Source organism: Strongylocentrotus purpuratus, unplaced genomic scaffold (assembly GCF_000002235.5).
Source record: "Strongylocentrotus purpuratus isolate Spur 01 unplaced genomic scaffold, Spur_5.0 spur5_contig_843, whole genome shotgun sequence".
In the NCBI taxonomy this organism is placed as follows: Eukaryota; Metazoa; Echinodermata; class Echinoidea; order Camarodonta; family Strongylocentrotidae; genus Strongylocentrotus; species Strongylocentrotus purpuratus.
This window is the reverse complement of record NW_022145550.1, coordinates 1306780-1321708: the sequence shown is the minus strand read 5'-3', so window position 1 is coordinate 1321708 and position 14929 is coordinate 1306780.

Sequence of the window (14929 nt, the reverse complement as noted above, 5' to 3'; positions counted from 1 at the left end):
GGTTATTTAGCAGAACGAGATAGAAATTGATATTCTCATGGCTAACGACTTTGCGTTAGTAGTTGTTCATCGTCTCTACAATGCTATTTGAACAATATTTGGTGACAAAAGACGGCATTTCTATGTAGCGTCAAAAGCCATCAAATAACAAAAACATGGCAGATAAAAAGATCCTCAGTACCGGGTTTAATAATTTAAAGAACACTTAATTTGAACCCGGCCATATTCTCTCTCTTACTCGTTTGTCATTGCCTCCATTTTCCCTCGCTTACTTCATTCTTACCACGGAATATGTAATGTGTATGTGTAGGCCTCATTATGTTAATTAGGGTCAATGGTCAAATTGTCTCAATATATCTTCCATACATCTATAATGATCAAGGCTAAACAGTAGACACTTGACATATGGATAGATTATAATGGGAGAAGCATTTTATATAACAATATGACATCGTGAAAATGCATTCTTTATTATGTAAATCATTAGCATACGTATCACCTAATTCGTCAAAGTGACGAATTAAAGTCTAGTTCAGTTTAATTTTGGTGATTACAAGAGGTGGGTCTATATAGACAAATGCTCATGTGCCCCTTACAGCTCATGTTATGTATGTTATTACCAAAGAAGAAAAAAGCAAGTCAGTCACTCAATAGTGTCTGACAGTGAAGTCTAGCAAGTAAACGGGTTTCCATGTATAATTTGAATATTAGGACACTGCTAACGTTCAAATGTTACAGATAGGACATACATGACATTCATAATTCCTGCAAAGTTCTACAGAATTTGAGGTTGGCTGCAAAAGAGACATAGTATCTTTAAGACTCATGTAAACCTGCAATATTAGCTAGGTTCTTTCGTTGAATTAATGAATGTGAATTTGAAGTCTATAATGGTGTGTGTTGCAGAAAATGATGATATACATGTACAAATGCTAATTAACATCTTTTCTATTTTTGAATTGCACTTATTATTGAAATATATTTTTCAAAGGGTGCAGGTTTGTGTAGCGAATTCGTACGACTGACTGATTTATTGTAAATAAAGAGCAAATTCCATTACTATTTACATTAACAAACCACAATAAAAGCAGACAGTTCTTTCTAAATGCTGCATGCCAATAGCTGATGTATTTGAAAATGATTAACGAATATGCTCAAAGTCACTATAGCCTTTTAAAACTGCATGTAAGTGAACTAAAAAAGTGTGCTTATTCTTTGCAAAGTATAAATGTTTAAAGTATAAATGATATTAGATACATTTCTAGTAATGGTTGATTTCCATTTAAAGCAAGTAGTCTCGAATTCACACTTATCATGCTTGTAATTGTTAGAAATAAATGTATAACTTGTGCTTGTCACACTTTTTATATCCCCCTCTGTATCATCAAGTGCATAATAACCACATAATATTAAAAATGCAGACAAAAAAAATCGTTTTGTTTTCATTTTCATTTGATGTTCTTTATTCGCTTAAAATTCAACAGCACATAATGAAAACAAATCAAGGTTAAAAAATTGAGGTTACCATGATATAAACTAAATTCTAAAAATTGATACAAATAAACAGAGTAATATGCTCAGGGAGACAGGCAAACATACCAGTAATAGTTGTGCAATTAAATAAATCAAACAAATGCAATCTTGTTTAAACAAAATAAATCATAAGATTTACATTTATTATTTGCAGTATTTGTTATTACGTGTCGGGGATGTGAAGGAACTGCTCGAAATAGAAATTACACAATTACCATATTTATAGAATAAACGTATATCCGTTCATTTATTTCGCACACATGTCACAACCATAATCATAAAATTAGATTATGAATAAGAATAAATGATGATAATGACCCAAATAAAATAGTATTCAATTCCATCGCAATAATGTTGATATATTTAATTGGCTTTATCAAATAGTAAGCCTTGCCAAGAATTCATAAATCTACAAAATAAAATATATATTTTAGATAATAATTAATTAATCATATTGTTTGGCCTGTACATAAATTACTTCGGAAAGCAAGTTCAATACCTCTTTATGACCTAAAAGCAAAAGACAACTGATGCTGAATTATAAGTCTCATGTTCTTATGCCATAGATATTCGTTTAACCTATCTGTTTAAAATGAAGTCCTCCTCAAATACGCTGTATATTTGTGCCGCAGTACGAAAACAGTACCGACAACATCAGTCTGATATGTATATATGTACACATGTTTATCTTTTGGTAATGGTTAACAATATAGTTAACAAATATATAGTTCATACTCTTACCAAGATGTATTATTGCTTAAGTATGTGAAAATGTATTTGTCCCGAATAATTTTCTTGAGAATTTGATATATTAATGCTTACATCTAAAATTACTCGAGAGAATATATATATATATATATATATATATATATATCATCTGCGAGAATCTTACATCATAACACCGGCTATTTCTCCTAGGACATCCAGTTCAGATCAAGTTAACAACTAAATTATTCATACACTTACCAAGCCTGCCAATCAATACTTCCAAAATGATTGGCTTATAAAGTCTGCTATGGAGCTGTTTTACATTTCGGGTAAAATACTTAGCCAGAAGCATCAACTATAAACCAAAATTGCCTAATCTTTTTATTTAAATTTTCATCAGAGATAATCACGGAAATGCATTTTCACGCCTGTTTGAGAAAGGGAAAAAGCATTTTGCCATTATTTACAGTGCAAATTCCAGGTTAAGAAAAAGAATTGTCGTGGTAAATCGGGGGCTATGAAACAAATAAAACAAACCCTTATTAATAAACAAAAAACAACGTTGATTTGTACTTTGCTATCGACAGGTAAGAACCATACACGTAGTCATTGAACTAATAAATAATGTGATGATGATTTGATCGAATTCGACCTTCAGAGAATCCAAGTTCCTTCCTATTTCTTGGTATTAGCAACGGATGGTATGGCCACCAATACAAAATTATCTGGCAAAGAAAGTACTAGGAAACATGTAGAATCATCATTAAAATATATCAAGCTTCTACATGACATGTAATGATGGAAAATTGGAACTCACAGTTGAAAATTGTTCAATTCCAATGTTCTGTGCCTTTTGAAGTGCAAAATATATTCAATGTATTCATTCCTACCGTTGTGAGTATAAAGATCATACAAAATACAATGAGAGCACATCATATCATTAAATATATGTTGCCACACGTCTGTACACGAGGCACCGGGGGAAGGGGGTTCCCTCAAACTATCTCAATCTTTAAAAAATGGTAAAACAAGGAGGAAGGGAGAGGAACATAAAACGAAGGCGATAATACTCCCTTCCCCGAACCCACAGTAATGATATGGTCACATTACCCAAAAGTAGCCCGCTCGGCGGCCGAGCGGCGAGTTTTTAACCAATTCTGCCCGGCGGCTGCCCGGCCACCGAGCGGCGACCGCTCGGGCACCGCTCGTTTTTAGGGCATCGCTCGGTCGCCGCTGAAGTTTTAGCGCGGAGTTAAAATTTGGGCAGCGCCTGCTCATTTTTCACTCGCCGCCCAAAATACGCTCGGTGCCTGGGCGGTCGCCGCCCGGGCACAGACTTAATCGCTGGGCGATGCCTAAATTCCAGCAGCGACCGAGCAGGCTACTGATCGGTCGGTCGCTGCTCTGATTTGTGACCATAGCTTAAGAGCCGTGCGTTTCCCAAACTTTCACTATGAACATGACTGACAAAGAAAGCGTACAAAATATTCAGTTTCTCAGGTAGACAAAGGAACATCCCTTCACTGCACTTATGTAAAAATGTGTAGAACAGATGAATATGCATGTGACACCTGTTCTACACATTTTTACATAATATCAGTGAAGGGATGTTCCTTTGTCTACCTGAGGAACTGTATATTTTGTCCGCTTTCTTTGTCATTCATATTCATAGTGTTTCCCTTGACACGCAGTGCCCCTCAAAAACTGGACACACACTTTGCTGGTACACGTGAGGGAAACCTACTCTTTGCTCTCATCTGAGAAATACATGCATATTTCTAATGATTCAATCTACATGAATATACATTTAATATTTACTCCTCGGTTGCTGTATTCAACTTCCTACATTCTCGCTCATTTGCCACTCATGTGGGTTTTTTAAAACAAATAATACTAATAGGCACCAATATATTGATGGATGACTGATTTGGGTAAAGCATTGGTTTCGCAAACCTACCCATTTCCAATTTTGATTAGCTCCATGACAACCATTTTATCACTAGTTATAGATTAATCTTACATTGGAAACATTTGAATGATTTTGAAGCCCCACTTTTTTCGGCATTATATTTGAACGACCATGTACAGTGCATTTCAATGTTTCAACAAAGTATGTTACTTTAAGATACAGTACATTGTATATCAGTGTTATAGCGAGTGTTATATATTTATCCTCATGAAGTGAATCATACATGTTATAACCGCTGTGTATGCTACTTTGTTCTATTTTTGCACTCGTGGCCTTGATTGTGTATCCCATAGAAATATGGTTTTCATCAGATATTTGAAGCATGAAATATTAAATAAGTGTCTCTGAAAATACGTGGGATATATATAAAAAGTTTTTATTTTGTTGCTGTTTGATGTAGAAAGTTTTACTGCTCAATCTAATTAGAATAAATGTTCAGATACTATTTATCATTATAAATGGAAACCTTAATGATTTAATGTTTAATGATAACATATAATTTATAACATATAAGTTATCTAGCCATAAAGGGGCTTTAATACCGGGCCTTGCGTAGAGTTGCGTAGTGTTGAGTACCGACTTCGCCGAGCGTACGCTACCCTACCCAATATACGCAGAAAGTACACAATTTGTACGCAAGTCTACGCAACACTACGCTTCTGTACGCCAATCCTATGCAACAGTACGCTACCCTACGTCAGTCCGACGAAGCAGTAAAAGCTTGCTCACACAGTACGCAACCGTAAGCAAACCTGTACGCCAGGCCTACGTAAACTTACGCAACTCTACGCCGAAGCAACGTTTTTAGGTACGCGGTGCCTATGCACAGGGTACGTAAAACCATACGCCATCGTACGCCAGCCAACGCATATCCTACGCAGGGACTACGCCGAAGCAACATTTTTTTCATGAATACGCAGCCCAATTTCGCCGTAGTCGGAACGGCACACTACGCAACTCTACGCAGATCCGGTGTAAAAGGGCCTTACTTAAAGGTAATACAAAGTTTTGGTATGGGGTCATGAATTTGGTTCAAATGAACATATTGGACGCATATGCGGTCCTACAATATTCAGTGATCGTTGTCGCGTTTGAAATCGAGTCTAAAATTATGCAATTGTAAATAATAAACTCTTTATGTTGTATAGCTCCCTCTCAAGGTCAAGATATAAATTAAGCTATAAACCAATGTTTCTTGACTAAAATCTACCGATTAGTTATTCTCGTTCGGAAATTATATATCACAACTACATATTCTGAGATTTTCATGCTCGCAGCTACCATCGTACGGCCGTAGGCGCTATTTGAAATTTATCAAGATTTACCGGGAGCACCGGTAAATTTTTATTTTCAATTTTTCTCAGTAGTAGTAGTTTAGGGGCTAAATTTTCTAGTGCTTATAATACATTCACAGGGGCATCCAAATATATCGAAATTGTAAAGAATCACTATCCACCCAATTTTCGAAATTCCCCCAAACTTTGTATTACTTTTAAGTATTGATTGATTTGATTTCATCTTAGCCAAAAGATAGGTTAAATAGGAGTAAAGGCGAAGGCGAAAGCGAAGAAGAAGTGTTGGGTTTATTCAGATCAATCGCAACTCTATAGGACGGGGCCCAGGAATGTTACCGGGACGATAAACTATTCACCTCCCTTTCTCATCGACAGGCAGAGAAAATGACATAGTGAGAGACGAGGAAGATGACAAAGAAAGAGAGACAAATAGGGAGAAAGAGAGAGACAGAGACAGAGAAAGAGAGAAACAGAGTGAGAGAGAGAGAGAGAGAGAGAGAGAGAGAGAGAGGGGGGTGGATATAAGAAGTAAAATGATATATCGATACAAAGGTTACATTGAGCTCTGTATGAAATCGCAAAGTTCTTAAATATGAAGTGTATTTAAAACCAATCAAGCGATCCCCAAATAATCGGGTCAACTTGATTCATGTGAAAGAAATCGAGACAGTCACTACTCGGCTATATGCAATATGCATGTATCTCTTTCAAATCATTGACTCCAACACAGTTTCATTGGGGGTGCATTCATCCGTCATCCTTGTTTTGACTTTTAACTGGTACACAGAGCAACAACAAAGAATAGTATAATAATAATGACTGCTAAGAGAGAATTCGACTGATTGTCATATAATGCTGAATTCAACAGCAACATCTACAACAACATATTATAATCTTCAATGTCCGACATAGAAACGTACTAAAAACGGATAAGTTTAAAGGGAAAGTCGACCCCGATAATAAGTTGGTTAAATAAAATGAGAGAAATAAATAAGTAGAAGGTTGACCACTAGCAGATTTAAAATGTTAATTTTTGAAGTTGTCATCAGTGAAACACTAATTGACAACAGCTCCTCTTCAATTTACTCTGTACAGAAAATGTCATAACAGTTCATTATCCTAGTTATTGATGACGGAATAGATTTGTTTCATACAGGGGTTGTATACAATCTCATTGCAATAATTATATTTATGTTCAATGTATGATTAGAAAGTTCTTTAAGTGAAATTATATATACATATTTTAGTAAATGAGAGTTAGGCGAGACTTAGACTAGACTTAAACCTAGGTTTAAAGTTAAACCTGACTTCAGAATACGGGCCTATGAGTTTAGATTCCCCCCGAAGGCGTGATGTCGTTGAGCGAACTGTCAGGGAGCAGCAGTGGTCACATGATTTAAAGAGTTAAAGGGATATGGATTGAAGTATCATGAATCCAGTGATATGGAGGGAAACTCAAGTGGTCAACGTTCTTCTCTGGGTTCGTATTAGGTTTAGCGTCCATTTTAGCGTCTAATTTAGGTCTAGGGGCATGATTATCATACGGCATAGCTGCTTGGGGCTTACGTGACAACCAAGGTTGGCCCCAAATTCAGCCAATGTGTTACAACGAAATATTGCTTTCTGCCACACCCACATGCATCCTGCGACTGTCAGTGTTTCATGTGTCATATATTTTTTTCAAAATAATTTTCATTTTCAAAAGAGCATCACGGGCCTTTGTACCTTGGCTATTTCAATTTGAGTTCAGTCCCAGTTAATAGTACACTGCTGTGTATGATTAAAAAGGGATTTCCCCTACGGAACCCAGGGCAATGACATTGTGTATTGATCGGTTGGCAAACAAGCGCCTCGCCGATCATTAACAATGGTAAAGGTAAGATAACACAAAAATACCGTCATGCCAAGCTTGAAACCTCAATTCAATATTTTTATTATTTCCTTTTCACGAGGCGATGGATGCAAAGGGACTGTGAGAAAGACTAATTATTTGTATTTGATTTGTCTTCGTACAGTTGACACCCTGAGTGATAATTAGTAAAAACAAACTGTCTAGAAGTTTTGTTTGGATAGGATGAATCTTCCTGTTATGATGCATAGCAAATATGAAGAGTAGAACAACGTAATATCAAACCTTGAAAATGTTTATACACACACAAGCGTAAAATGAGAATTTTCTTGCAATACAGTTGAGAAGCTTTTTATTCGTTGTGTAATCACATGTAGCATTTACTATGATAATATTCTACATGGGAAATCCCTAAGAGACCCCCCCCCCCTCCCTTCCTCTTGATAGTTGTTAGCAGACATCCCTTTGATGAAAAATGAGGTTGGGACCACCCCAGAAAAGTGTTCCTACAATGAATGCACATGCCCAATGATGAGATGTACACAGTGAGAAAAAAAACATGAGTATAGTAGTTCCTGATACAGTAAATATGTTACTACACGGTCCGTATGATTCAATGCAGGAAATAAAAGCCGTTTCCGGCCACTTATTATATCCGAAACAACCAATTAACACGACTGTTTGTGGAAATAGACCGGTACACAGTGTCCTGGAATACCAGATTTGATACAGTTCTTCAGAGATCATAATGACATATTACCAAGTCGAAAACTAAGCTTATGTAAATGTGTATTCACTACTAGTCCTCAACAGGTATCATCAAGGCCCCGTCTTATAAAGAGTTAATATTAATCGCAACTTATTTGCGATTGATGAAACATCAGACTGATATAGGATACAGCAAACATATATGCGATTGATTGGAGGTTGGCGATTCACAAATCTTTAGAAGACGAGGCCCAGATCGTACCATACTTTAATTGCAATAATTTTAACAAAAGTATCGATGGAATAGAGGATAATTAGTACTATCTTCATAGTTTTGTTATTATCAATTTATTATAGACCATAGATGAATGGTTTGCTTTTTCATCTATTTTCACATTCAAGGATATTATTTTCAATATGAAATGACACAAAGGTTAGAAGCTTCGTCCCGTATTCTACTAAACGTAAAACCCGACACTGATTGGTTTAAAGAGAAGGTTGAGTTCTGGGAAGAGGTGAAAAATAATTTGTGAGCGTTATCATTCTTATTTATGCAAGTGTGGAAGAACATAAGATAAGACATGTTCCCTGAAAAGCATGGCTCTTCAAATGCCTTCATATTCTAAATATGTCATGTAACATCGTAAAAATCCAGTGTAGGATTTTTACGCCACGTGTTCGTGTAGTCCCATATACATCTTTCTGTGTATAGTGTTTGTAACTTTACCAAGACTTGGCCAAATTTCTTATCATTTTGATGATTCCAGAACCTTGCAGTACACACAAATTCTTATATGCTAGATGATCAACCCTTTCTGGTCAATTCCACACCGTTTCTTTCACAATGCAATCGCATGACCAGAACTCAACTTCATCTTTAAAGGCAGGCTTTACTACTTCAGCTAGAAGGGATTATACCACCCAGCGAGCCAGCGAGGTCACTATGACAGGTGGCTATCTCATTAACCCAGCTCTCATTTAACATAAGAAAAAGAGGATCATGGGGGACCAGCAGGCACCGATTGGGGAAGTTTTCTATATAGAGGGAGCAAGTAGCTACAAGTAGGACAGTGTGCCTTTAAGCTTTTGTCCAAGGAAGATAGTCTGAGGTCTACTTTACTTTTTGTTAAACGTAGTCTTATACCCAGGTTCGGGTTTATATGAATTAGAATGATATCAACCTAAGAGGAGTTAAGAGCGCTCTTCTTGAAGTATAAATATCGTCACCTTCTTAAAATAATGGCCTAAGTCATATTTTCAAGATTTGAGAAAAAAACACAGAGAAAACTGAACTAAACATGATAAAATGAATGATATTTTTTTGCTCACTTTACACAGAAAGGTTTGGGGATACATGAATATTGAAATACAAAGCAAGTTTACACCTGACTTAAGTCGAATTAATCCGGAGTATTAATAAGCAAAACGGTTAATTTCATTTATTCTCAATACAAACAATATGATTGAAGGAAATGTTTCTCAGTCATCTTCGTTGATATCCGAGTCACATTTCTTGACATATAACAATGTAGGCTCAAAAGTAAAACGGCCTATTCAAGTCACATGCTTAACTTAGGCCATTATAGGCAGTTTGAATATGTTCAATTCAGCACATAATCTCATAGAAAGGTGGACAGCCTCCGTCTTTCGGATGGTGATGTTAAAGGTCGGTCCCCAGACGTAAATAATCATATCTGATTGATACACGTCTGTAAAAACCCAATCACACAGACACTCATTCAAGAGATGACTTGTGCAAAAATATTATTTTCTTCAAAAATGTGACTTAGGCCATTATTTAAAGAAAGTAATGATATGACGTCGTTTGAAAGAAAGCAGAATTACTATCACGTGTAGATGCTTTGATCGTACTAAAGGATACAGAAAGCACTTCCATGGATATTGACTTAAACTGTGAAATAGATCTTTGATGAAAACGAAATAGTTACGCAGTATGATGGAATTTCAGCTGTGGCGTCGATGTTGGGATTCTACTCCATAACGATGAGCATGGAAAGCGGAAATAACTTCGCACAAATAAATACTACTCGGCTTTCCCGCGTCATGGTGTGGAAATATGACCTTGATTGAGTAATTTTCTGATGATGACAACAGCCTGTTTTGGCGTCCTTTTGTCGACTTATCACTTGACTGATTCACAAAGAGAAACATATTTACCGTTCTACCACAAACGTATCATCGAAACTATGATTTATTTCACTTCGCGCGGTACACCTCATCACATCTCTGTAGCTCTCATTTACGTACCACCACTGACTGATTAATGGTGTTAATGGATATAACTCCTAGCGCAATCTTTTTTGCAACGAACATAGAAGGAAATAGATGAACTGCATCATACTCTCTGCGTTTCTCTTTTTCTGTGATATTGACCATGTTTGGGGATTCAGTACTTGGATGGTTTAGGATTGTCCTGCCTTTGACTCTAATATGGATTATTTCTTCTACAACAGGTTTGTATTGAACTTACTGGCTGCTTCTACTATTCTATTCTTAACGCATGAAATTCATTTTGTTCACGTTTATTGAGGCTATCACTATATCACATTCGGAAGACTAAACTTACATTGACAATAAAGAAAACACAAGACCATATAATTATAATTGCCTAATACAGTGGGTATCACGGTGATATAACGGTCCAATTTATACAGCCGAGGTAGCCACATCACTGTTAATACTGCTCTTAGTGCGGGCTCGACAATTATTAATACCTCAGCATTGCCAGGTACTCATTGATTACACACGGGGCGTGGAGAGGTAGAAATGTGGATAAGACACCTTGTCCAAGGATGCAAGCACCCAGCGAGAATCGAACCCGGGACCTCTCGTTTGCGAGTCAAGAGTATTTACCAATATTTCACAGTGCCCCGACTCTATATTAGTGATTGTATGCTCGGGTAAATAACTGATTATGAAAAAAGGGAGAGTTAGTTAGCTGGAATAATAAACAAATTAGAGGGCTAGCTTGGGTGCGATAGGAGCATTGGTCTACATCTAGAAAAGCGCAAGAGGTGAAGGGGTTGGGAGGTGGGACGAAGCGATTGAGAAAGTACGTTAAAAAGGATAGACAGTCAATTACCAAATGATTTATTAAAGACCTGCTCCTGTTAGACGTCTCTGGTAAATTTTGTTGGAGGGAAAGGGACAGTGGTCCACCAGATGAATGAAATTAATGGAAGGGGCTTGAATTAGGGAGGGTGAAAGGGATTATTGGCAATTATCTTCTGTTTACTTCCGTCGTCCCTTCCCCTTTCCCCCTTCTAAAACTCCCTTTCAGTTGTTTTCTTTTATGTTCCCTTTGTTTCGATGGCAAATTCGAAGACGTCTTTTTTTTTTTTTTTTTTTTTTTTTGGGGGGGGGGGGGTATGGTGAATCTCTAATGTGAAGATTACCGCGTTGAATATTATTACCTTACAGTTGAATGTCAGGAGTTTTCTACATCAAGGTTGAATGTGTTTGGTGGCTATCAGTATGTCTTCTACCATAGTTTTGGTAGGACATTTTCTGCCAAACGACTTTTGGTTCTACTATTTCCTCGTACATATACGCTGTGCTATTCTCCCAGTAATACTGTTCAATGTATTCTTGTCTGCTTGATTTACATTCCCAAATTATCATATTATGTTGTACGTTGCAATGCTTCAATCGGGGCTCTGTAGACAAATAAAAATCATAATGGTCTTATCTACAGGAGCTCTGTAGACAAATACAAAATCATAATGGTCTTATCTACAGGAGCTCTGCAGACAAATACAAAATCATAATGGTCTTATCTACAGGAGCTCTGTAGACAAATAAAAATCATAATGGTCTTATCTACAGGAGCTCTGTAGACAAATACAAAATCATAATGGTCTTATCTACAGGAGCTCTGTAGAAAAATACAAAATCATAATGGTCTTATCTACAGGAGCTCTGTAGACAAATAAAAATCATAATGGTCTTATCTACAGGAGCTCTGTAGACAAATACAAAATCATAATGGTCTTATCTACATGAGCTCTGTAGACAAATACAAAATCATAATGGTCTTATTTACAGGAGAGAGAGAGAGGTGGACGGATGTTAAGCTGATAAAGTGAAAACTCCGCTAAAGTGTAACCCGCCGCCTAAGTTTCTGAAAAAGTAGTTCACTTCAGCGAACGGGCATCGCGGCCGTATTGTACGTGTGATATCGGCGCGCACGGAGGCGCGATGAGGAACTGACTAGTGTCCAGCAATCTATGCATTACAGTTACTCATCACAGTTATAGTCTAAGTACATTTCATGGAAAGGGGATTAATCAAACTATCAGAAAACCTCCCCTTGTTACGGTATAATCAAAGACAAACAGAGGTAGGTCTATATACACCGTGAAAAGAGTAGTTTACATCAATTTACATGCGACCCTATGGCGCGCTACTCCCAAACTTTGATGAAATTCCCTTTCTTAGCATTCACTACCAACTTGAAGGTTTTTACTTTGTGCCTGTGGTAACATGTAACCCAATGTCCTTTTCCAGTATACTGACATACAATGAACTTGTCGAGCAGAGATCTGTATTATATTCCTGTTACAGTGCTATGTATAGAGAAAGTCATACACTTGAGATCCAACAAATATTGGAAATATGTTATGGGAAGATGTTTATGTTAAGTCACTTGGTATTTATTTTTTTTTAAAATAAAGATATAGGCTAAGAAATGAACTGGTCTGAAGAGAGAATATTACAAATAAAACAGCTGTTAAATCTATGGAAACAGAGAAATCTCACGCTTAAAGGAAAAATAATGATATTAAAATCATTGATAACGTCGAAAATCAGTTATACATCACATGTTTTGTCTTGTCCTAAAGATAATTAAGGAGCTCGATAAGTGGTTTTTTAAATTTCCTATGGAAAGAGAGACCTGCAAAGGTTAAAAGGTCAAATGTATTAAATAGTATCCAAGAAGGTGATTTACATATGTTAGAAATATGTTAGATGTACAAAGGTTGCATCTTTATTAAAAATATAAATTGGTTTTGTAAATATCTAAGCGATGAGTTAAATGTTGGTTGCAAATGTATGTTTGACTATTGATTTGAGCAAATTGGTGGTATAAAGGTTATAATGAATTATAAATATAATACCAAAAAACGCAAGTTTTCTGGAAAACAAGATGCCTCATTTCTATTAAAATTTAATTATGAACTTTTATGACCTACTACTCAAGATCAGGTACTTTTAATAGCTGCGCAGTCTTCCAGATGTTCAGTTGGATGTTGGTGGCACACTCATTAGCCCTTCAAAAACAATAAGAAACCTTGGCGTTGTATTTGATTCTTGCATGTCGATGTCTCACCATATTTCTCACATCTGTAGTACGGCTACGTTTTATTTAAGGAATATTGCTAGAATCAGAAGGTTTATTGACCAGTCTGCCTGTCATAACGCTGTGCGTTCTTTAGTTCTATCCAAGGGTGTCGATTTGTATCCGTGGTTGGGGGGATGATATAGGTACTAAAATATTTTCGGCAATGGATCAAATCAACCAAGAGGTAGAAGCGTGTGGCAGGTTGCACCCCCTCCCTTCCAAGTTATTAACTTTTTCAAGTCACCCTCAATAAAGATAACATTTCAGAGAATATAAGAGTGGTAATAAAATTAATACCATGCTAAATGTTAGTCTTGACTCTTGCCTGCAGTGTAGGCCTACCATGCAGACTGATATCATCTATTTTTAAACGACATTTAGACATTACCAAAACAAGAAATCCAACGGTGAGGGATATAAACTTGTGAAAGAATTATGTTACCAGTGGGCAAATGCATTAATAAGCAACCAGGAAAGGTTCATGTAGACAGAAAATTCTTTATTTCCTGGTGATAGAAACATACATTTCATGAATATTGATGTATCCAAACAACATTCATCTTGAAAAACCCATTCCAATATTCTGTGTAAGAAGATCTCAAAAAACATAGTTCTCATAAGTATATTAAAAACATATTGCTTTTGGTTCTTCATTTGACTCTCTTCCTTCTTTAATTAAACCAACTGAATCCTGTCTGCGGGAAACTCAATTCAATGGAACAGAATATCACTAATGCAAAATTTGGTTCTCAAAATGACAGCAAATTTCCACTCCTGACCTCTTACAAACTGTCTGTTTGAGGGGCGGCCGAGCGACTTCCAAAGTGGGGGGGGGGGGCACCAAGAAAAAAGGGCACCTACAAAGGGAAATCTCAAAGCTAAAATATGCATATTTGTTTAAGACATTGGTATATACCCTTACATTGTGATTACAATATTTGCTTCACTTTATACACCATACAAGATATTGCTTAAGCATCATGCTTTGCAGTTGGGGGTGATGGTCTGAAAATTTATTTGCGAGCGAAAAATTTTAAGATTCGTGAGGTTGCAGTGCGAAAAATAAAAAGAGTAATTGTCGGAGGTAAAAATAGGGCACTTCTTACACCCTCAACAAGAGGCACTCACCAGGGGAAAAAAGGCAGTCATGAGAATAGGGAATGGGCATTTGTCGACGGAAAATGGACTCCCATCAGATTTTGATTGGGGCATTTATAAAAGGTGAAAAAGGGCATTTATGAAAAGGAGATAGGTCCTTTATTAGAAACGAAAATGGGCACGTATCATTGTTTAAGGAAAATTATCAGAGGTGAAAAGAGGCACTTATCGCACCTGAAAAGGGGCAATGACCAAATATGAAAAGGGGCACTCATGTGAATGAAAAAGGGGCACTTATAAGAAAGGAAAATGTTCACTTGTTGAAAGAAAATTATTTTAAAGGGGCATTTATAGGAGGTGAAGGGGGCACTTATCTTAAGTGAAAAGGAGTATAAACTTCTCGTACC